This window comes from Vulpes vulpes, chromosome 9 (assembly GCF_048418805.1).
Source record: "Vulpes vulpes isolate BD-2025 chromosome 9, VulVul3, whole genome shotgun sequence".
Taxonomy (NCBI): Eukaryota; Metazoa; Chordata; class Mammalia; order Carnivora; family Canidae; genus Vulpes; species Vulpes vulpes.
This window is the reverse complement of record NC_132788.1, coordinates 104,105,164-104,129,600: the sequence shown is the minus strand read 5'-3', so window position 1 is coordinate 104,129,600 and position 24,437 is coordinate 104,105,164. Positions and strand designations below refer to the sequence as shown.

The 24,437-nt window shown below is 50.7% G+C and overlaps 1 protein-coding gene and 1 long non-coding RNA gene across 2 annotated transcripts in view; one reads left to right on the top strand and one right to left on the bottom strand.

Moving 5' to 3' along the window:
• Positions 1 to 877: 877 nt before the first annotated feature.
• Positions 878 to 16,340, bottom strand: LOC112909658 (uncharacterized). The gene is made up of 9 exons (XR_011994484.1): positions 16,181 to 16,340; positions 15,597 to 15,680; positions 12,025 to 12,194; positions 11,087 to 11,255; positions 8,767 to 8,897; positions 8,217 to 8,359; positions 5,490 to 5,631; positions 4,645 to 4,763; positions 878 to 992 (listed from the first exon to the last, which is right to left on the bottom strand). It is a non-coding gene; the product is annotated as an uncharacterized lncRNA (long non-coding RNA).
• A 151-nt stretch (positions 16,341 to 16,491) lies between these two features.
• ELAVL1 (ELAV like RNA binding protein 1) overlaps positions 16,492 to 24,437 on the top strand; it is a 36,498-nt gene continuing 28,552 nt past the window's right edge. The window contains exon 1 of the mRNA XM_072721569.1: positions 16,492 to 16,655. The gene's annotated coding sequence lies outside the window, so the exon portion shown is untranslated. The remainder of the gene's footprint in view (positions 16,656 to 24,437) is intronic.

Genomic DNA, 24,437 nt, shown 5'->3' with positions numbered 1-24,437 from the left:
CATCCCTCTCCTTGTGAGGTTGGTGAGGAAAATCAGTGGTGACATTCCTCCTTGACTGCAGGACTCTTGCACCTCTTAACCACTGGGCTATGGGGTGCCTCTGCTAAAAGAAAGGGATGGGGATGTCTGAGTGGCTCTGCAATGGAGCATTTGCCTTTGGTTCAGGTTGTGATCCTGGGGTCCTAGAATCGAGTCCTACGTGGGAGCCTGCTTCTCCCTCTGCCTGTGCCTCTGCCTCTGTCTCTCATGAATAAATTAAAAAAAAAAAAAAAAAGGAGGGGATGGGGAAGCTGAGGAGTCTGAAAGCCCCATGGGGCCCCAGGCTGTACCCAAATTGACAGCAGCAGGGTGTCAGGGCTGGCTAGGTGGGTGGCGTGGTGCTCGGCCCAAAGCTGTTGTGCGTCTCTCTCACGCTGGCTCTGGAAGCCAGAGCAGTGGTGGCAGCTGGTCACCAGGTGTGTGTTTGGGTGCTGTGGAGAGGGGCTGTATCTGGAGGGGAGTGGTGGCTTTATCCTGGGCTGCTGGTGCCAACCAGTGCCAGCCAGCATGGTGGTAATGCCAGCTACCTTGCAGGACTCAAGCGGGGTGCTGCAGAACTTGTGATGCCAAGTCTAGATGAAAGGACCTGTTGGGTCACCTCTTGTTCACGTGAGCTCTTGTGGGCTTTTAGCTGAGCAATCAGTCCCTCCTCTTCTGGTATAACCACACAAGTAGACCCATGCATCCACTCCTGCCACCTCTTTTGTACCACATTTTCTCCTCTCTGCCCATCCCCAGCCACAGATCTGTCCCTCAGTGCTTTAAGATGTAGATTTTATTATTCAGGGATGGTGAGGCTAACAGATCAGGAGACAATTGCCATTAGTTTGTTACTCACAGATCCCAAGACGAGGGAGCATGTCACACCATGTGGGGCCACACGAGGAAGCACCAGGGTCGGTCAAGAGGCAGAGGCAAGACAGAGATGTGGGCAGGAGCCCATATTGTGGTTTCTACAGGACAGAAAGGCGGGGTCAGCAGGCTCAGGACTGGCTAGTTTGAATAATCTCTCCAGGCTTTGGGGTGTAGGGGCCTAGCTGTCTGGCCCCCTGGCCCTGGGGGACATCAGGGCAAGGGAACATTGCCTCATGGAGCATGGCAGCCTGCTAACGGGATGGTCAGAGTGGGAGCATGGGCAGGCAAGGTGTGTCCTACCTCTAGGAATCAACTAGCCCTGGGAGGGGCAGTCCTTCCCACAGCAGCAAGAGCCCCATGATGTCAAAGCATCAGTGTAGGAAATAAAAACCACAATCAACCCTCTCCTCACCTCTCTGCCCTCCCCATGCATTCTTCTCTCTTGCCTCGTTCTGTGGCCACCCCCTTTGGCAGTGGATAAGTGCCAAGGATGCCTCGCCAGTTTCCCTGATCCCAAAAAACCTGTCAACCCTGACCCTTCCTGCCTACAGTCCCAGTCACCTCCTGCTCCTGAACTCTCCTCCACTGGCTTCATGGGAGCCTGACAGCTGCCCTGGCCCCTGGTGGCTCCCCTGTGGCTCCGGCCTGTGTTTGCTTCAGAGATAATTCCGTTTGCTTCAGAGACACTCCCCGCCTTGGGTCCTTCCCTTCTCCTCTCTGTCATCTCTGAGACAAGAGCATTTTCTCACGGTCCTGTCCCTGGTCCCTTTCTGTGGGGTCAGGCTGAGATCAGATGACCACAGAGACAGAGTCCTGCGGCTCGTGCCCCAAGAGCCAGAGGCCAGCCTGAGCCCAGGGGCCCTCCCCAACTCAGGCCTGTGTCGGGTCCCTGCGGCCACTGTAACAAATCACCCAAGCACATGGTGGCTTAAAACAACACAAAGTTATGATCTTTCCATTCTGGAGGGCAGAAGTCTGAAAACCAAGCTACTGGCAGGGCCAAGATCCTTCTGGAGGCTCTGTGGGCCATCTGCCTTCACCCCCTCCAGAGTCCAGAGCGGCCTGCACTCTCTGGCTCAAGGCTGTCCTCCTCCTGCAAAACCAGCAGTGGAGTGCTTTCCAGTCTCTCTATGCCCGGCTACTGTTGCACTCTCCTTCTCTGCCTCTCACCCTCCTGCCTCCAAGGACCCTTGTGATGACACTGGGCCACCTGGATAATCCAGGATCACCTTCCATCTCAGAGCCTTAACATGACCACATCTGCCAAGTCCCTTTTGCTTTGTAAGGTGACATGTTCTCTGGGGATGAAGACATGGACATCTTGTGGGGGAGGGCATTGTTACCTGCCATAGCATAGGATCTTGGGGGGAAGGGATATGTGGACCCAGTTCTGGAAAGCGGGGCATGGGGGTGACCGTGGGGGTGGAAGAGAATTCTGGGTCCAGGGACCAGGGCATATCAAACAGCAGGCTCCCTGAATACCTGACCTGATGTGATCTGAAGGCCCTTGACATGAGCCCAAGAATCCAGGCAAGGGAGTCCCCTTTCCAAAGCTTGGCTCTACAAAGTGGGGGATTCTTACCTGGGCCAATTTTGCCCCCAGGGGACACCTGGCAAAGACTGGAGACATAACTGGTTGTCACAGCAGGGGAGGAGGGATGGCTAGAGGTGCTACTAAATGTCCTGTCCCTCCCACCAGGAAGACTCCTCCGGCCCAAAGGTCTGCAGCCTTGAGAGCGAGAAGCCTTGCTTACAGCAGAGCTCCCAACAGCTGCTTCCTGGCCTTGTCTCTCCAAACCCTGAGGGGCTCCCCGCCACCTCCTTGGAGGGTTTCTGCTCAGTGACCTTTGGCCTTTTGTGCGAGTCCCGCCTTCCTTGGGAAAGGCAGTTTTCAGTTTCTCCTGACCCTTGGCCTGCTCTGGGTACATCTGGGGGTGTTGAACACTCCTAACTGGGGAATGCAAAGGCCTAGGGAGATGGCTGGAAACACAGCTGTGCTTTCTCCTGACCCTGCCCCGCCCCACCTTGCCCAAGGCTGACCACTCTGGCCTCTGGGTCCCCACACCGGGAAGGTGAGGCAGATGGCATGCTAAGGACACTGGTCACAGGGCAGGGACTAAGCTAGCTCACTCACAAAGCATGGGGCAGCAGGGGACAGAACCCATGACAGGAGGGGGGAGTTGGGAGTGGGACACCCCCTCCAGGTCCTTGTTGCTATTGCCCTACAACAGCCATGTCAGTGACACCCCTGGAGTCGGCTACGTTGCCACTGGGCTGGGGCAGGAGTGGAGTACCCTTCTTGCTCACCAACTATGGAAGAGACCCCAGCACAGGTGGTCTGATTCACTGGTGGGGGCGACGGGGGCAGGTCCTGCCGAATGCCAAAAACCCACGCTGGGGTCTCAGCACTGTTGGTCCTCCCCAGAAGGGCCTGCTTCTTGTTCATGTGGCCAGCAAACCTTTGACGCCTACTGGGTGCCAGGCCCTGTGCTGGCCACTGGGGATGACAAGCCTCAACCAGCCCCTCAAGCAGCCACAGTGACTCGGGAGAGCAGGGTTCATGCTACCGACTGCTGAACTGAGCCAGACCCTGTGGCAGGGGTCTCCCCACCTTCCTCATCACACCACCGTTTTCTTCTGTGGCAAGGGGCTTGACGCATTTCTGGGGGAAGGGACCGGGGATGCCGGCCAGGGGAAAGGAGGGAAGCAAGGGTCTGGGCAGAGCAAGCCCTGGTGCAGCAGTAGAAGGAAGGCAGGACAACACATCTCCAGTGGGGCTGCCCTCGGTGTGAGCCCAGGAAGACCCTTGCTCCTGGGGGTAAGAGGGCTGCTCTGGGAAGATGGCCAGTCCCTGCAGCTGCTCCTGGACCCCTCTCCTGCCCCTGTGCGGGCTAGTTTATCTGGCCAGCTTCTGTGGATTTTCATGTGGCCCCTCCCTGGGCCTGAACCCCGATGTATGGCTCCCCAGGCTCCCATCAGGGCTCCAGGTCAGCCCCATCCACCAAAGAATGGGGTGTTCAAAGCCCAGAATCCGGGATCCCTGGGTGGCGCAGCGGTTTGGTGCCTGCCTTTGGCCCAGGGCGCGATCCTGGAGAACCAGGATCGAATCCCACATCGGGCTCCCGGTGAATGGAGCCTGCTTCTCCCTCTGCCTATGTCTCTGCCTCTCTCTCTCTCTCTCTCTGTGACTATCATAAATAAATAAAAAAATTAAAAAAAAAAAAAAAAAAAAAAAAAAAAAGCCCAGAATCCTACCTCCTTAACTGCGGAAGGCTGGACAGTGCCCATGGGTGACGAGGGCCACCAGAGCTCCTGGGCCCACCCCTGCCGAAATTCTGCAAACTGTGGCAAAAATCCCACGCTTACCTACCTAGCGTGATGGGCTGTACTCTGTGTCCTCTCCAAAATTCATGTGTCGCAGCCCTTACACACAGGGCTTCAGGATGTGACTGTGTTTGGAGACAGGGCCTCCGAAGAGGTGATCAAGTTAAAATGAGGCCATGGGGGGGGGGGGGGGGGCTAATCTAATATGACTGGTGTCCTTATAAAAAGGGGAAATTAGGACACAGATGCACACAGAAGGAAGACTGTGTGAGGACACGGGGAGAAGGTGGCCGTCTGCGCGTCACAGAGGGACACCTCAAAAGAACCAGCCCTGCTGACACTTTGATCTTGGGCTCCCTGCTTCCAGAACAAACCATGAAGAAACAATTTTTTTAAATAAAAAAAATGATTTTACTTAAAATGTACCTTACATATGTATAATATCAAACGTTTATTTAGGGGTGTCCGGCTGGCTCAGCTGGTGGAGCATGCGACTCTGGAGATCTCAGGGGTTGTGGGTTTGAGCCCATTGGGTGCAGAGATGACTTAAAAACAAAATATTTAAATAAACAAACATTTATTTGATGTCCTTGATGTGAGGAAACAAATAGATCTCTGTTGTTCTAAAGCACCTAGACCAGGCCACTCTGTGATGGCAGCCAGAGCAAACTAATACGTCCAGGATGTACCTGAGTAAGATAGTAGCGTATTGGATGCCTAGGGGCCTGGGGAGGGAACAAAGATCAAGACATGACCTTGGTTTCTCCCCTCATTCATGTGGACTTAGTGCTTCCACTACACACTGAGGGTGGCCCCTTGCCTCCAAAGTCAGCCATCTGAAACCACTGGCCCTGGGTTGAACGGGGGAGTGGAAATAACACCCCAGAGATGCCACCATGAACCCATGACCCCCCAGCCAGCCAGGCTCTCCTTCTCCAGAGTGGTCCATGCAAACCTTCTCCTAGGACCACTCCTCTCTCCTAGACCCACCCCCACAGTTATCTGCATCTTATTTCCTCCTGACCACCCCCTTGGGGCTGGAGCTGGGGCCTCTCAGTGCTGGCAAGGGTGCTCCTTTCTCCACTCTCCCCCTGCATTCTTTCACCCTCAAGGGGAGGGCCCTGTAGGTGCAATTCTGGGCCCGTGGGAGCTGTTTGGCCCTGTGGCCCCATCCCCTGGCCCCTCCCTGCCATCCTCTGGGAATGTGTGACCTTGGGCCCACTTGATCCTCCTGTAAAATGGGGCTAACAGGCCCTAGCTCAGAGGCTTACCATGAGGACTGAACGGCACCCAAACATGGGGCATCTGGGTGGCACGGTTGGTTATGCGTCCAACTCTTGATCTCAGCTCAGGTCTTGAGCTCAGGGTCGTGAGTTCCAAGCCCTGTGCTGGACTCCGTGCTGGGAGTAGGGCCTACTTAAAAAAAATAAATAAATAAAGATAAAAATAAAAATCTTAAAAACACAAACGGCATCCACATGGTGGTCAGCCTGGAGGCTGGGAGCCATTCTTACTCCATATGGCTGTGACCTCCTCCCCATCCTTTCTAGCGGATGTGCGATTCATTAAGCCAGCCTCATCTCTGGGCATTTAGATCAGTGCTAAACTGAAGGTGACTGTGAGAAACATCTGCCAGCAAACAGCCCCTCCATGGGTGGCTCAGGATTACTGTCAGTGGTACAACCATGATGAACCTTTTTCTGTGCTGGGCAGGTGTCTTCTGATGGGTGTCTTTCCAACTTAACACATCTGCCACCCCGGAGGAAAGCCAGTGCTGGGGGTTCCAGCAGCGCTGGAATGATCTACACCTTGGCTAGCCCTTACCCTTGGGCCTCTCCTTGATGACTCGGTAGACCCACTCTGAGGTTTGTTGACTCTCTCCTCCTGAGGACTGTTTCTGATCTTTGCTCCTTTGGTTCTTATCAATTTGCGTGAGCTCTTAAGAAACTGATAACACCTGTCTTGTTCCATCTACCCAACTTGTTCTCGGTTGCACATGTGCAGAGTTCAGTGTGCACAAGGCGCTCTGAGAAATGCTGCTGGGTGTGCTTTTGGCTATTTTGTCTGGGGAGCTGGGAGGTTTGAAGCCTTTGCGATCCAGGGAGCATGGGTGTTGCAGGGTGGGGCAGGACCTGGTAACACAAATACTCGGCCTTGGTGCTCCTGCCCCAGCACATCAGGGGCAGGTGGGAGCCACCTTGCAAGTAGACCACGGCAAATCCAGGAGTCCCTGGCCTGCTTCCTGTGAGTGGCTGGATAAAGAACAAGGCTGGATAAGTGTCACAGCAAGTTGATGGCCTGCCAATGACCAATGAGCAGGAAGCCATTTCTAAAGAAAAGATTGGGGACAACAGTCTACTGGTTCCATATGACCCACCCATTCCACTCCTAGCTACAGACCCAAAAGAATGGAAAACATATGTTCCTATAAAAACTTGTCCGTGGGGCACCTGGGTGGCTCAGTCGGTGAAGTGTCTGCCTTTGGCTCAGGTCAAGATCCTGGAGTCCTGGGATTGAGCCCTGTTATTGGGCTCCCTGCTCGGTAGGGAGTCTGCTTCTCCCTCTGCCTCTCCTGCTCAGGCTTTCTGTCTCTTTCAAATAAATAAAAATCTTGGGACGCCTGGGTGGCTCAGCGGTTTAGCGCCTGCCTTCAGCTCAGGGCATGATCACGGAGTCCCGGGATTGAGTCCCACATCGGGCTCCCTGCAGCGAGCCTGGTTCTCCCTCTGCCTGTGTCTCACCTCTCTCTCTCTCTGTGTCTCTCAAGATTGAATAAATAAAATCTCCCCCCCCAAAATTAATTAATCTCTAAAACAACAACAACAACAAAATTTGTCTGTGACATGTTCACAGCAGCATTACTCACCACAGCCAGGAAGTGGGAATAGCCCACACATCCAGCACATGATGAACAGATAAACAAAATGGGGTATAGCCCTATAGGGGATATTACTCAGCCATGAAGTACCAATTCCTACTCCAGCGTGGACGGAGGACCTTGCTGATGGGATGCTCAGTGAAAGAAGCCAAACACAAAAGGCGATGTTATATGATTCCATTTACACAAAGTGATCAGAATAGGCAAAGCCATGGAGTCATCAAAGGCTAGGAACTGACAGCTAATGGGCATGGGTTTCTTTCTTTCTGGGGTGAAGAAAAGTTCTGGAATGAGACAGTGGTGATGTTTGCACAACTATGTGAATATATTAGAAACCCTTGAATTTTTACTTAAAAAAAAAAAACTTTTAAAAAACAGCACTGCAGAAAGCCCCACAAATACAGTGAAATGTTTATAAGCAAAACACGAAAGGGAACGTGTAGGTCATTAAATGGAAAAACCAGAAATCTTTAAAAAAGAAAATTAAAAGTGACAGCGGCAACTACAGTCAGTGTAAGAATGAGGGTGACAGAGTGAAGGAACACCTGGAGGTGAAAGTGATGGCTCCTGATAATCCTCCAGGATGACCAGGAAAGCCAGGCCACTCCGTGACCCCAGGAAACAGAGCAGCAGGGCCTTTCCTAACCTTTGACTTGATGAGAGATAAAAGCACCCAGTGCTGTTCTTGCCAGCAAGATACTGCCGTGGAATGGTTATGGGTCAGTTGCTGAAAGATCATCCTGGAAGGCAAAATTTGCCACACTTGTCCAGGTCAGTGACCCATGTTATCTCTGGTGGTGGCGTTCCAGGAGCGATGGGTTTAAGAAGCGAACCTGGCACCTAGGGGCTCAGTTGGTTTGGCGACTGACTCTTGATCTCAGCTCAGCAATCGATCTCAGGGTTGTGAGTTCAAGCCCCATGTTGGTCTCCACAATGGGCACAGAGACAACTTTAAAACAACAACAACAAAAAAGCGGAGCCCTTCCTGCTCTCTGGGGTGTTAACCACGTTAGACGCTCTGCTCGGTGCCGGCTCTACACGTGTCTCTGAGGTGGTGGTGCCACCTGCCTTTCACAAATAGGCAGACAGAGGCGCAGCGACATTATAAGCACAGCAGTACCTGAAAGCAAGCCCTGCATTTCCATGTCTCCTCCAGAGCCGGGTCCTTCAGGTCGGAGATGTGCACAAATAGGAACCAAGGTGACCCACACCTGGAAGGGGCCAGTCCCCTTGGCATGGGGACAGGAACTCCAAACTGCTGCCCTGAAAATACATGTTTCTGCCTAAGGAAAAATAAATAAAGCTTCCTGTTTCCTGACACAACTGACCTATTGGGCACTTGAGATGGAATCAGATTGCAGCTCAGACTGCAAAGCGCATGAGTGCCAGAAGGCTCTCTGGGCTTGTCCAGGCCCGCCCGGCTTCTGCCCTCATAATGAGCGTCTGCTTTGATGCCTCAGCTCTGTTTGGGAGCTGGCCAGCAAACGGCTCACCTGACAGTGAAGCCCATTTCTTGTGTCCCCCAGAAGAGCCCCCACCCATATTCAGAGCCCTGGAAATGGTTCAAATGCCACGCCGCTCCCCACTCCTCCACCTCCGTCACTGGGTCTAACAAATCAGGGCACCTCCTTTTCCACATCTGACTGGTCACCCGTTCCCACTGATCCCACCTCATACACATCTGGACTCCTCTTCTCCATTTTCAGACCCCATCCCCTGCCCCGGGTTGTCTTCACAGCCTCCTGCCGATATGTCTCCATCCTTTGAAGTGTGTACACCACCTTTGCCTCTGGTTCTCTTCCTTCAAGCAAGCAAGCAAGTAAATAAATAAGTAAGTAAGTAAGTAAGTAAGTAAATACACAAAATCAGTCTCTCATCTAAAATTCTCTTTGGGTTCAAGACAAATTCTTTTACGTGCTCATTACCCACGGCAGGTATGTTAGTTCCTCGAGGCCACTGTGACAAATGACCACCCCCTTGGTGGCCTGAAACACCATACATCGATGCTCTTATGGCCCTAGAGGTCAGGTGTCAGCAGGGCTACAGGCCTTCTGGAAGTGCTAGGAGGAAATCTGTTTCCAGGCCTTTTCTAGCCTCCAGAGGCTTTCTGCATTCCATGGCTCACGGCTCCTCCTCCACCTGCAAAGCCAGCAATGGGATCACCTCTTTCACATCTTCTCCAACTCTGGGCCTCCTGCCCCCGTTACAAGAACCTTGTGATTACACGTCCCATGAGGATCATCCAGGACAATCCTCCCTCCTCCAGATCCTTAACTGAATACTCTGTGCAAAGTCCCCTTTGCCAGGTAAGGTCTCAGACCCATAGATGCTAGGAGATTAGGACATGGACAGTTTGGAGGGGTTGCTGTTCTGTCCCCCATAAGAGGACTCACGTACTTTTTCTGAAAAAGGCCTGATGGTAAATACTGTAGGCTTTGTGGGCCATATGGCCTCTACTCACCAGGACCAGCTACGTAATTTTCAGGGCCCAATGCAAGATAAAAAATGAGGGGACCTTCATTCATAGATTATTAAGAATTTCAAAATGGTGACAGAAGTGCAAGGCTTGGTGAGACTACACAGCGTGCACAGCCATGAAGCAGGCCCTGCCCGAGCAATCTGCCTCTGCCGCTGTGGCCAGAATGCAGCCATGGGCCATATGCAGACAACAGATGACGCTGTGTCACTATCAAACTTGACAGGACACCTAAACTATAACTTTCTCATGTCACATGATGCTATTCTGCTTTTGCTTTTGTTTTGAAGTAGGCTCCACACCCAACATGGGGTTTGCACTCACGACCCTGAGATCAAGAGTCCTGTGTTCCACCTCCTGAGCCAGCCAGGCACCCTTCTTTTGTTATTTTTTCAACCACTTAAAAATGTAAACACCAGGAGCACCTGGGTGGCTCAGTTAAGCACCTGACTTTTGGTTTCAGCTCATGTCATGATCTCAGGGGTTGTGAGATCAGGCCCAATGGGCTCCACACCAGACATGGAGCCTGTTTGAGACTATCTCTCCTTCTCCCTCTGCCTCTCTCTGCCCCCTCATGTACCTGCACTCGTACACTCTCTTCCTTTTTTTTTTTTTTTAAGACTTTATTTATTCATGAGAGACACTGAAACAGAGGCAGAGACACACAGGCAGAGGGAGAAGCAGGCTCCTCAGCAGGAGCCTGATATGGGACTCGAACCCCAGAACCCCAGGATCATGACCTGAGCCAAAGGCAGAGGCTCAACCGCTGAGCCACCCAGGTGCCCCTCACACACTCTTCAAAAAAAAAAAGAGCAAACCTCATTCTCACTAACGGGTTGTACAAAAACAGGTATGGGCTGAATCGAGCTGTAATTTGCCAGCTCCTGGTCTATAGGATAAAATCCCAGCATCTCTGCCTGATTTTCCAGGGCCCTTTGAAACCGGAGACAGACATCTTGCAAGTCCTACCTCACAATCTGCATCCAGCACTCCTGATGGCTCCTGGTTCCTAACAGATCCCCTGAGACAAATCCGAGCCTGCGCTCTGCTGGGCCCCTATGTCGAGCAGCTCTACCTCCCACCTGATCCCGCTGTATTCCAGATTGGACAATGCCCTCCGTGAGAGACGGTGCTCTGTGCCTATCCCATGTCACCCTGGCTGGATTTATGTGTCTACATGTCTTCCTCTCCCTCGGGGAGTGATGCGCTCAAGAGTGGGAATGCAGGCTAAGTCGTCTCTGTGTCTCCTGACCTCACAGGCCCTTAGAGCTTTTGCTTAGAGGGAGAGCAAGAACACCTAGAATTTTGATGACTGGAGTGTACTCGGATTCCAACCCCTAAGAACTAAAACTATGCTTCTTGCCAAAAACAAAACAAAACAACCACCTCCCACCTGAAATCCAAGAACTTCCTATTTCAAATTCAGATCAAGAAAATAAAGATCTCTGAGACTAAACAGACCTGGGTTACAATCCTGACAGTCCTTACTAGACATATGCTCTTGGACAAGTCACCTCTCTTGCTCTTAAGACTGAGTTTCAGGATCCGTGGGTGGCGTAGCGGTTGGGCGCCTGCCTTTGGCCCAGGGCGCGATCCTGGAGACCCGGGATTGAATCCCACGTCGGGCTTCCGGTGCATGGAGCCTGCTTCTCTCTCTGCCTCTCTCTCTCTCTCTCTCTGTGACTATCATAAATAAATAAAAATTAAAAAAAAAAAAAAAGAAAGAAAAAAAAAAAAGACTGAGTTTTAATCGCCATGGCCCTCCAGGCCCTGTGTGACTTGCCCCTTCCAATCCCATGAGTCTCCTCTCCTGCCCATCTCCACCACTGGCCTTTCCTCAGTTCCTAAGTGTGCCAGGCTCCTGCCTGCCTCAGAGCCTTTGCACTTCCTGTTCTTTCTGCTTGAAACATTCTGCCCTCCCCTCCTTCGTCTGGTGACTTACCCTTCCTGCCTCAGTGGCAACCCCACTGATTTGGGAAGCCTTCCTGGCTATTCCAAAATGAGGTCAGGTTCTCCTGCTACATGTGTTGCTGGCACTCTGAATCTCCGCAGACTGTTACTATTTTGTTAGTTTATAATTATTGCAATTGTGCAATTTCTGATCACAATTAACAAAAATCAAATTTAGGGGCGCCGGGGTGGCTCAGTGGTTGAGCATCCACCTTTGGCTCAGGTTGTGATCCCAGTGTCCTGGGATTCAGCCCCACATTGGGCTCCCTGCAGGAAGCCTGCTTTTTCCTCTGCTTATGCCTCTACTCCTCTCTGTCTTTCATGAATAAATAAAATCTTAAAAAAACAAGAATCAAATTTAATAAGCACTTCATGCCTCATGTTCCAAAGGTTCTGAAGGTGGGTGAATTCCTTTATTTTTCCCAGTGCCATCATGAAGTATTATAATCACCACCATTTCATGGATGGGGAGAATGAAGCTCAGAGAGATTAAATAACTTACCCAAGGTTGTGCACCTCATCAATGTTGGAGTTGCCCTCTTAAGCCCATTCTCACAGGTTGACCGTGACTTCTGTGAGGGCAGATGTCCCATCTGGCATAGTCACTGTTATATCCCCAGGGCCGAGCACTGGTACCGGGCATGCTGGGGCTGATTAAGAAGTACTGATGACCTAAAGAAATGACACCCCAGTAGCAACAAGTGCTTCGAGTGCCCACATCTTGGTTTCTAACACTACTCTCTAATAAAAGGAACCAGGCAGGGAGAAATGGCTGATTCTAGAACTGGGACAGAAAATACATGAGATGAGCCTGGAGCATCTTACAGTACCAGAAAGGAAGTGCTCCCGAGAAAACAAAAAACCTCAAACCAAACACATTGGTGGGGGTATGTCAAAGGGCCACAGGAGCCCAACCGAAAGAGTTCCCGATGGCCAAAGCTAGAACAATTCGAATAACAAGATAAAAGTAGTATTGGATTATAACCTAGAGCATGAAATAAATATCCAGCAGCCAGACTTCTATAATTAAATGATGGGTAAGCTGGACACCTAGGTGGCTCAGTGGTTGAGTGCCTCCGGCTCAGGGCGTGATCCCAGAGTTCTGGGATGGAGTCCCGTATTGGGCTCCCTGTGGCAAGCCTGTTTCTCCCGCTGCCTATGTCTCTGCCTTTCTATCTGTGTCTCTCATGAATAAATAAATAAAATCTTAAAAAAAAAAAAAAAAAGATGGGTAAACTAATAAATCAGGGAGAAGAGAGAAATCTCCCATGGAGAAGAACTCCACACAATTTACAAAGACATCTCACTCAAGGAAGAGAACGTACATCTTCACTCACTAGGTATGCACTACACATGGTGATTTTCTTTCGAAGTGTACAATATATAAAGGGGAAGGAAGTAATTTTATTGTGGAGAAACCTGACAAATGCTACCTCAGCCCGCAATCAAGGTCAACATCAACAGGTATAGATAATGTTGGTTAGTATGTATCCTTGATAAGAGGTGGTGAGAGTAACACTTCAACTTCTGGGGTCTTCCTCCCCCAAACCCATCATCCCAGTCTTCTCAAAAGAAAAACATCAGACAAGTTCCAATAGAGGAGCATTCTACAAAATCCCTGGTCAGTTTTTCTCAAAACCATCAAGGTCATAAAAAACAAGTAAGTCTGGGGCGCCTGGGTGGCTCAGTGAGTTAATGACTCCCTTCAGCTCAGGTCATGATCCAAGGGTCCTGGGATCGAGCCCCATGTTGGGCTCCCTGCTCAGTCTGCTTCTCTCTCTCTCTCCCTCTCCCTCTGTACCTAACCCCACTCTTGTCTCAAATAAATAAAAACCTTTAAAAAACAACAGGGCAGCCCTGGTGGCGCAGCGTTTGGCGCCGCCTGCAGCCTGGGGTGTGATCCTGGAAACCTGGGATCAAGTCCCACATCGGGCTCCCTGCATGGAGCTTGCTTCTCCCTCTGCCTGTGTCTCTGCCTCTCTCTCTATGAATAAGTAAAATAAATAAATAAATAAATAAAAATAAAAAAATAAAAAAAACAACAACAAAGCAAAACAACAAGGAAAGTCTGAGAATCTGCCACAGTTGAGAAGAACCTAAAGAAACAGGACCACTAAGTGAGTGGATCTTAAAAGTTCTCATAACAACAAACACAAAGTATTTGTAATTATGAGCGGTTACAGGTGTTAATTAAATTATTGTACTAAGTATAACATATACGGGGATCCCTGGGTGGCGCAGCGGTTTGGCGCCTGCCTTTGGCCCAGGGCGCGATCCTGGAGACCCGGGATCGAATCCCACATCGGGCTCCCGGTGCATGGAGCCTGCTTCTCCCTCTGCCTGTGTCTCTGCCTCTCTCTCTCTCTGTGACTATCATAAATAAATAAAGATTTAAAAAAATGTTTAAAAAAAATAAATATAACATATACGTATATCAAATCATCATGCTACACATCTAAAACTAACATGGTACATGTCAATTATATCTCAAAGAAAGAGACAGACAGACACAGAGAGAGAACCAGGACAACTAAAGGTAATGTGGCATCCTGCATGCGATTCTGGAAGGGAAGGAGAACATTAAGTAAAAGCAAAGGAAATCTAAATAAACTATGAACTGTGGTTCATAACATATCAGTAATGATTCATTAATTATAACAAACAGATCATACTAAAGAAAGATATTACTAATAGGAAAAACTGGGAAAATGGTAACTGTACTTTCTTTCAAATATTTTTCTCTTAAAAAAAATAATTTATTTGAGAGAGAAAGAGAGAAGGAGCAGGGAGAGGGGGCAGAAGCAAACTCCCTGCTGAGCCGGGAGCCCAACATGGGGCTTGATCCCAGCACAACCGAGATCATGACCCAAGCCAAAGACAGATGCTTAACCTACTGAGACACCCAGGTGCCCCTCAAGTATTTCTGTAAACCTCAGAGTGCTCCAAAAGACAAAGTCTATTAAGGAGAACAATAATAAAGTATAGACGAATACATGAAGGAATTCATTTTTCCCCATGGTGACGATTATAGTTCCTGTTTTACCGAGCTACCGTGAAGATTTCACAGGAGAACGCGCATAAAATATGAAGCATGAAGTACACACTGGATTTAGAGCTCTGGCCACCATTCTACTAAATCTATCCCATCCACTGTGGGAGTCACAAGCTCTACGTGACCAACTTCAAACGAAGTAAAAATTAAGTACGTTAAACGTTCAGTTCTTTAGTGGCACCAGCCACATGTCAAGTGCCCAAAAGCCACATGGAGCTGGTGGCTACTAAATTAGACGGAGATGATAAAGAACACACCCGTCATTGCAGGAAGTCCTACCAGACAAACGCTGCACTGAACGATGAATGGCATAGTGACTTGCTCAGTTCCTTCTGCAAATGCCATCTTCTCAACCTTCCCCATCTCCCTCTTTTTTTTTTTAAGATTTTATTTAGGGCAGCCCCGGCAGCACAGCAGTTTAGCGCCTCCTGCAGCCCAGGCGTGATCCTGGGGACCCAGGATCGAGTCCCACGTCAGGCTCCCTGCATGGAGCCTGCTTCTCCCTCTGCCTGTGTCTCTGCCTCTCTCAATAAATAAATAAAATCTTTAAAAATAAATAAATAAAAATAAAGATTTTATTTATTCATGAGAGAAAGAGAGAGAGGCAGAGACACAGGCAGAGAGAGAAGCAGGCTCCATGCAGGGAGCCCGATGTGGGACTCAATCCTGGGACTCCAGGATCACGCCCTGGGCCAAAGGCAGGCACTAAACCACTGAGCCCCCCAGGGATCCCCCATCTCCCACTTTCAACCTGCAACCCTCACATTCCCCATACCCTTTCTCCAACTTACTTTTTTTTTTTTTTTTAAGATTTTATTTATTTATTTGAGAGCGAGAGCCAGAGAGCACAAGCAGGGGGAACGGCAGAGGCAGAAGCAGGCTCTCTGCTCAGCGCTCAGCGGGAGCCCGACTTGGGGCTCAATCCCAAAGACCCTGAGATCATGACCTGAGTTGAAGGCACACAGATGCTTAACCAACCCAGCCGCCCAGGCACCCTGTCTCCGATTTACTTTCCTTCTTACCCCTTTCCACTACTTGATGTGGAATTCTCTTCTGCCTCTGAGCTCTTGAAATGTAGCCAGTCCAATCTGCGATGCACTGTGAGCCTAAGACATGCCAGATATCAGAGGGGGGCGGTGAGGGTAAAGAATGTAAAACATCTCATAACTTTTTATATTGATTACACATAGAAATAACATTTGGGACACGTTGAGTTAAATAAAACGTATCATTAATAGCAACATCACTGTTTGTTTGTTTTTTTTTAACTTTTCTGCAACACAGCTTCTAGAAAATTTAAATTATGCACCTAACATTTGTGGCTAATGTTTGTGGCCCGTTCGCTGCCCAATACACATGACTGGCACATACTAGACGCTCAATAAAATTTTAATGAGGGTCTGGGAACCCGCTAGCTCCAACAGTCAACACGGATGTAAGGCTGACCACGTCTCATGCTCCACCTCCTCACCATACCAGATAAGGAAACTGAGGCCCGGCGAGGTGACGTCAGCTGTTTCCCAACGGCACGTAGTGCGGAAACGTCGGGGTCGGGATTCGAACCCGGGTCCTGTCCCCACAGCCCTGGCGTGCTGACCATTCCTACCTGGCAGGCAGGCGGCGGCGGCGGCGGGAAAGACAGGCGCGGAGCGCACAGCATGCGCTCGACAAGGGGCGCGGCTCTTTGGCCACCGCCTTCCGTCTGCCTCCTTGGGCCGGGCCCCAGCCGGCCCCCTCCGCGGCCATCGCCGGCCACCCGCGTCTCCGCCGGCCGCCGAGCCCTTCGCAGGCGGCGCCGGCCGGAAGTCCCGCCTCCGCCGCGCGCCTCGGGGCGCCCAGACAGGCACGTCAGCCAATGAGGAGCGCGCCGTGGCGGACGCCGGCCAATGGGCGCGCGCGCCGGGGGGGCGTGTCCGGGCCGCGGGCCGGAGCGGGTCGTGCGCGCTGAGGAGGAGCCGCCGCCGCCGTCGCCGTCGCCGCTGCCGCCGCCGCCGCTACCGAGGCCGAGCGGAGCCGTTAGCGCCGCGCCGCCGCCGCCCGCCCGCCCCGGAGCAGCCCCGGGCCCGCCCGCCCGCGTCCAGGTGAGGCGGGGGCCTTCGGCGGCACCCGACGGGGTAGGCCGCGGCAGGCCTGAGCTCGCCTGGCCCGGCCGCGGGCGCCCGCGGGCCTGCACCGGCCGAGGCCCAGGCCGCACCGGGCCGGGAGGGGACGCGCGCGGGCCGCGGAGGGCGGGCGGGGGCCGGCCGGTGTGGGCGCCGGCGACAGGCCCCGGGCCGGATTCCTCGGCCGCCGCGAGGGGCGGGCGAGGGGGACACGGCGTGGGCACGCGCCTGGCGGCCGGGCTCCGCGGCCGGGGCCCCAGCAGTCCCGGGAGCCGAGGAGCCGGGGGCGGGAGAGCGAAGCCGGAGGCGAGGGAGCGGGGTGAGCGCCTTCGGCGCGCAGAGGTCACGGCCCACGGGCTCGCTCTCCGGGGAAATCCTACAGATTCTTTTGTGGTCGTTGTCAGAGGACCGCGGTCGATCTGAGGTCCTTTTAGAAGTATGCATACCTTTCAGTATGTATGGGAGTCCTAGGAAAAAAAAAAATTTTTTTTTTGAACGCCATCTCTAACAAAGCTGTTTTTGGGGCGTGGGACGTTGGGATTTGTAAAAAATGTGTGTGTGTGTTGAAAACACAACCTGCACGCAGTTGAACAATGGGGGATGGATGCTCTTCCTTTTCCGGTCTCCTCTGCTGCTGGGCTTATTAAAATGGGTTCTGATACCTACTGTGTGCAGGGCAGGTGAGGAAGAAGTTTTGCATGCGCTGCCCGTTGGAGGGACAGAGCCGCCCCCCCCCCCGCCCCCGTTTACCAAAAGTATTCATGTAGGATCTGTGGGGTGCGTGCTCAAGAAGTGGAAAAATGGGAAAGGTGGTCTGGTTGGAGAAGGATTTCTCAACCTGGTCACCACTGACCTTTTGGATTTGATCACTTTTGGTTGGGGGTGGGGGTGGGGGGAAGGATGTCCTGTGCATTGTAGGATTTTGAGTAGCATCCCACTAGATGCCAGCAGCATCTCTTCCCTCCCCCGCCCAGTTGTGAAGATCAAAAATGTCTTCAGATGTAGCCCAAAGTATCACATAGGAGACATACCACTGGACTAAATGAGCTTTTACTAAAAGTTCCTCCAGCCTCGTCTCTGATGCGTGGGGATTCCAAGGCTCCCAAGAACTTGTACAAATTCAATGTGGGAGCCTTAGTTTTCTTATCTGTAAAATGGAATAGAAAAGTTGCTGTGCAGATTTAAGGGTGTGGGAAGCCCCTAGCAATGACCTGAGCATGGTAAGCACTGAATAGATAATGTAATAAATAATCACCAGTATTTAGTGAGGGTTTACTGTGGGCTTGTCCCATTACAGATATCCAGCCCTTGAGATAGGTGCTGTTGTAATTTCCATCTACAGGACAGACAAACCAAGGCTTAGATGGGTCACTTTGGACCAGTCTCGCACAGCAAGGTGGCTGAGGCAGGATTTGAACGCAGGACCTCTGACCCAAAATCCTTACTCTTAACCATGAGATTTTATTGCTCTTATGATCACAAGCCTTCAGGGAATCCCAAAAGGAATTCCATTCAGTCGTCATTGAAAATCTGTGTGCAAAGCTCTGTTGGGATCTGTTATAAAATTGTGACTTCAAGGTACACAAAGAGTCTGAGGTGTATGAACATCTCAGAATGTGGAAATAATGATTATGTTGAAGCACTGGTTTTGGAGGAGGCGGAGTTTCAGTTTGGATATGTTGAATCTGAGGTCATGGTGCAGCAAGTGGGAAACGAGGGGAGAATTATGAAAACAGTCTTTTTACTGCTTGCTTTATTGCTTCTCTCACTTCCTGCTTCCCATCTCTATCATACTCTAGCAAGAGTTCTCTTTTTATTTATTTTTTATTTTTTTATTATTGTTTTTTTAAAGATTTTATTTATTCATGAGAGAGACAGAGAGAGTGGGGCAGAGACACAGGCAGAGGGAGAAGCAGGCTCCGTGCAGGGAGCCTGATGTGGGACTCAATCCTGGGACTCCAGGATCACACCCTGGGCCGAACGCTGTTGCTAAATCGCTGAGCCACCTAGGCGTCCCTGAAAGTTGTCTTTTTATTTATTTATTTATTTATTTTTAATTTATTTATTTATGATAGTCACAGAGAGAGAGAGAGAGGCAGAGACACAGGCGGAGGGAGAAGCAGGCTCCATGCACCGGGAGCCCAACGTGGGATTCGATCCCGGGTCTCCAGGATCGTGCCCTGGGCCAAAGGCAGGCGCCAAACCGCCGCGCCACCCAGGGATCCCGAAAGTTGTCTTTTTAAAATGCAGATCTGATCATCACTCCCGATTAAAAGTTTTTTGAGTGGAAAAAATTTTAATTTTTTTCACCTCTTTAGGTGATATAAAAATTAAAGTTTAGGATCCCAGATCTTGCACATTCTCGCCCTCTCTTCCTTTTGCATTTCATCGGCACTGGGACCTGAAACTCCCACCCTCTCTGCCTGTTTTCCCCACTGCCTGGAACGTCCCGTGTCTGAACGTCTAGTTCATCCTTTCCTCATGCTGCAAGGCCCAGCTTAGAGCTCACTCACCATTGGAAGCCATTCTCCCTTTACCCGCCGGAACCAAGCTTGTGTTCCCATCCCATTCAATTGAGTCAAATTAAATGCTGAATGGTGAGGAAAGTGCGGTTGCTGCCTTTTGCCCCTAGGTGGCAATAGTGAAGCAGTGAGGCTGACCTGAGTACGCCAGGGACAGATCAGAAGAGAGCAGCCTACAGAAGGGAAGTGAGTTGCTTCCCTCCTTTTAACCAACTCTCCCTGCCCCACTGCTAGACTTGGGGAGGCAATGGTGATTACAATGTGTGGGCAGGTTGTTTTAGCGCACTGTGGTTAAGTGCCGTGAGGGTTATGTGCTGACTGATGTGGAAGCGCAGAAAAGGGCTGGTGGGCAAAGGAGATCACAGAATGCTTCCTGGAGGAGGCAAAGTGCGCGTGTGCGTGAGGGGGGCAATTAGCTGAGTACACACCACAAAGAACAGCTTTGGAGGGTGCAGGAACAAAAAGCATGGAGGTGGGGACCTCTTGGTCTGTTCAGGGAACCACTTGGGCTCTGGTCCTTCAGGGGCAAGCAGATTGGAGTAAGTAGTGACAAGAGGATTCATGGGGCTGGTGTGCAGAGGGTGTTGTCCTGTCAGGCCACGAAGTGAAGGAGTCAGATCTGCGCACAGAAGGAAAGAGTTGGAGGGGGATGATGCTGAAGGCCAGCAAACCAATTAGAAGGTGCTCACTTTCCTCTCTGTAGGAAAAGCTGCAAATGTGGCCCAGAGTGGTAGGGAAAGGAGGGATGGGTTTGAGACATGGTTGGAGGGGTAAGAGATGCAGATCTCTGTGGGTATTTAGATGTGGGATGTGAGCGAACGCGAGGACAGCAGTGGATGATTCTGGGTCTCTGCCTGAGTGACCAAGAGAAGGATAGTGGTCAGTAAGAGAAGGAAGGCAAGAGAAAGAACAGTTTGGAGTGTGGACATAGACAGGAAGGTGCCACTAGAGTAGAATTCATGTGGTGGCTATACTGCGAAGCAGGAAGGGGAGAGAAGGCATTCTCCATGTTCATACATGTTGGGGGAACTCACTTTTATGATCACTGCCAGTCCCCACTTGACCCAGGGCCTCTGTGTGCTTTGTCCAAGTTGATGGTCACACTTTCATAGATTGAAAACATGAAATGTGACTGCTTGTTCACTGTCACAGAGAACAGGGAGAAGGGGAAGGAACTGCCTTCTTGAGGAACTTCAACCTGAGTTGGGGAGAAAAGACCTACATAGATATATGAGAGAAAGTAGCAAAAGGGTGAAGCAGCAGGTCGTGGCAGCATTGATAGTGGTGAAAGAAAGGATTGTCCGGTGCTCAGTTTTTGTGTTTGATGAAAGAGCTGGTGTCTGTACCGGTTGTTCTCAAAGAGGTGTGGGCAGGAGTTTTCAGGTACAGCCAGCAGCCCAAGTGAGTAAAAAGGAGAGCACAAAGAGGTCCGGAAGCTGAGTGGACTGGTTTGGGCAGGTAGAAGGTCAAGAAGGTGAACTTGGAGATAATTCTAGAAAAGTGTGTCAGAGTCAGGTGGTAGAGGGTTTCTGGACACAGTCAAGAGGTGATCTTGGAAGTTTAAGGATAGAGAGACTGGTCAAGACACTTTTGCAGTACAAGGTGGCTTGGTAATGGCCTGAACATGAGAGCGGGAACTGGGACTGTTCCTTTATTTTCTACACCCAGTACTTTGCTCCATTCCTGGCACATGATTGGCACTCCGTGTTTACTTGGGGGGGGGTGTCAGAAGGGGGCTCAGGAGTAACTGGATCCAGCCACCCACCACAGAGACCTCTCTGCCAGAGGAAAGATTCACAGAGGAGGAAACAGTCCAGGATGACCCAATGGCAAGACTGATGACACCATGAGCAGCAGTGGGGAAACAAGACAGAGGAATGGTATGGAGGGAAAGGCCCAGTTGGGTGTGGAGAGACTGGGTCTGAGATAACCACGTGGCAGGAAGGACATTTGGGAGTCTGTCTAGGCCCCAGATAACAGAGACCTGAACGAGGACAATGGCAGAGAGATGGGGAAGGAGGGGTATATCGCAGCTGTGCAACTGGCAGAACTCGGTGCCTGCTTAGGTATGGGGGACAGAGAGAGGTGGCTTGGGGGACAGATGTGTCCTGCCACCAGAGGAAGTAATTCAGAGGGAGGAAGAGGTTTGAAGAGGGGGACAAGGATAGGAGGAGAGGACCTGAAGGTGCCTACAGTTGGAGTCTGGGAGGTCAGGGAGGTACATCTTCCCCTTGATTTTCTAAATGCAGTAGGAGTATGGGGACAGGTTTGTATCTCTGGTAGGCAGACTGAGAGGCCAGCTGACCCATCCGAGCTGGTGTGTGCAGTCGATGGTGAGTGAATGTAGACTGCCAACAAGGTCTTTCACATGCGTGGGCCTGCAGTTGTGAGCCTTGACTGGTGTGACTCCTTGTGACTTCCAGGGAGCCTGGGCCCATTAGAAATGGCATCAGCAGTTTGGATCATTTCCAGCGTCCCGGGGCAAAGAGTCAGAGTGTTCTTTAGTGTGCAAAGACCTGGAGGCGGGTGATGTGGCCACTTGCCAAGTGTCAAGAACTGTGCTGGGCCCTTCACAGCAGGTGGTGCCGTCCCCATTTAGAGGACAAGGAGACTGAGGCTCCAGGAAAGGAAGTGCCATACGCATAGTAGTTCTGCTAGTAAGCAGTAGGATTAGTATTGGAGTGCAGATCTCTCAGACTCCACAGCCCAGGAGTTTTTCCTGCTGTGCCATGTTGCTTTGCAGTTTTGTGCAAGAGTTCTGAAGTGGCCTTGACCAGCCACAAAGAAGCCAGAACTCTAGCAGAGTTGTGGAGCCAGTCATGTTCCCTCAGACCTGTGGAGCACTTCAGCTGGGCCAGGCACTGGCTGCCCTTGATCTGCTTCCACCCTGAGCTTTTCAGCCTGGGTGGATATTGAATTGCTGTGATGTCGCCATGGCTATCCCAGTCAGGTGGCTTTCCCGCCACGGGCTGCGGGAAGGGGTGAGTAAGGAAATATGTACAGTGTTCACTTAAGCCCTCATCTCGCATAGCAGTTATAATTGGGTCAGGTGGTACAATCGCTTTTTCTCTGGCACCCAGAGTGTTTCCTGGGTGACCTAACATTCCCAAGGCTTTTACCTTGGAGAACTCTGAGTTTTACATCTGGAAAGGACCTTAGAAATAATTGAGTCCAAGCCCTATCATGTGATGTGTGAAGTGTCAAGGTTGAGCCTGAGGATATATTTGACTGTTCTAGTTTTGCTCTGGCTTGAGTAGTTTAGCAGGGTTGCTCTCTGAATATAAAATGAGACAGATTCTCATGGGTGCCTAGTGGGAACTAGTCTTGCTGCCTTATGTGTGTCTTACCTGTGTAAGTCTTTATGTCATTTATACACCCATCTCTTCCCCATATACATATGGTTATATTATTGATGTGAACAGCATCACTGAAGTTACTCAGACAACCAGGATTGTTGAAAATAATGCAGTGAGGCTGAAAACCCTCAGAGATCATCCAAACAGGACTTCTCTGTGATAATATGCAGTTAGTGGAAGTGTTTCCAAATCAGCAGGAATTGCTTTGCTAAACCTGAGTTTCCCTTTTTTGTTCCCTACAATTGAGTTTGATTCTGTGCGATAGGACTGGATGATCCTACAAAAGTAAGGTACTGGGGCACCTGGGTGGCTCAGTCGGTTGAGCATGACTCTTGGTAGTTTTGGCTCAGGTCATGATCTCAGGTCAGAGATCAAGCCCTGTGTCAGGTTCGTGCTCAACATGGAATCTACTTGTCCCTCTCCCTCCCCCCACCTACCCTTTCCCTGCTGTTTGCTCTTGCTCTCTCTCTAAAATAGATAAATAAATCTTTTTTTTTTTTTTTAAAGATAAAGTAAGGTATTGAACATATTAGTAGACTGTTAGTACAATTTCCAACTGCCCTTTAACATAAAGTGGAATATACACATGATTCCCAGGTGACTCTCAGACCTGGTGTCTGTCTGTCCGCCACCCTCATCCCACTGGCCTTCTAGGCTCTCACCAATGATGGGAGTGAAAAGCAAATAATTAGGAGTTAGAGTGATTTAGTAGTTTTGGGCTGAATGGTGTACGGGCTCAGGAAATTAGAGCAACCTGCTGTCTGGGGGTATGTTTCGCAGATCAGTGAGGAGGTGATGGAAAGGGCAGACCATCTCTGCAAAGGGAGCTGCCGGAAGAGAGGCGTGGAAATAGGAAGGTCTGCAGCACGCCAGGGAAGAAGCTAAAGTGAGGGGCCACATCGCCAAGCAAGGAGACAGCTCTGTAGTGACAGTTGGAGGCCTGGCCCTGCCACTATTAATAGTGTAATGTCTGATGCTGAGCAAAGTAATGAAACTTCTGAGTCTCAGTGGGTGAGGCCGCCACTGACAGGTACCGCATGATGTGTTGACCTAGAGGAGTTTCCATGGGGGGACCACCTTCCAGTCTGTGGGCTGGAGTGAGAGGAGGCGGCCTGGCCACTTGGAAGTTACTTATTGTCAGACAGAGACAAAGGCCCAGCTGTGGTTGGTGCTTGACAGAGCTGGCTTGGCCCAGGATTAGCAACGTGGATTTGAAAACGTCAGGAGGAGGAACAAGGAGAGTAGGGTGGAGTGGCCCTGAAGCATTGAGAAACCGTGCTTTTGGGGTTTGGGTTTCTCCATCATTGTCAGTTGACCAAGAACTGGGCTGCTCAGGCTCACCAGGGGCGTCAGGAGGAGCCAGCATGCTGTGGAACAAGGTTCACTTTTTAGATCTTTTAAAATTATATTCGAGTTCACTTGAAATTCTGGTGTAGAGTCCTTTGAGTTTTGACAAATGCAAAGAGTCATGTTACTGCCTCCACTATCAAGACATGGGAAAGTTATACCCTGCCAAGAAACAAAAATACTCTCCTGTGCTCCCCCTGTGTACTCGGCACCACCCTTGGCCCCTTCCCCTGGCCACCACTGATCCATCCCTATGGTTTCACCTTTTCCAGAATGGACTCTTACAGTATGCAGCCTCGGAGTCAGATTTCTTGGACTCCGTGAAATGTGTTTGACATTTATTCAAGTTGTGTGGATAGTAGCACTTTTCTTATTGATGAGCAGAACTCCATTGGGTAGCCTTCCTTAGTCTAGCCACCGATGGCTTGAAGGGCATTGGCTTGAAGGGTATTCGGGCTGCTCCACTTTGGGGTGTTCCTGAATAAAGCTGCTCTAAAACACATGTGTGGGTTTTTGTATGAACGTAGGTTTGTATT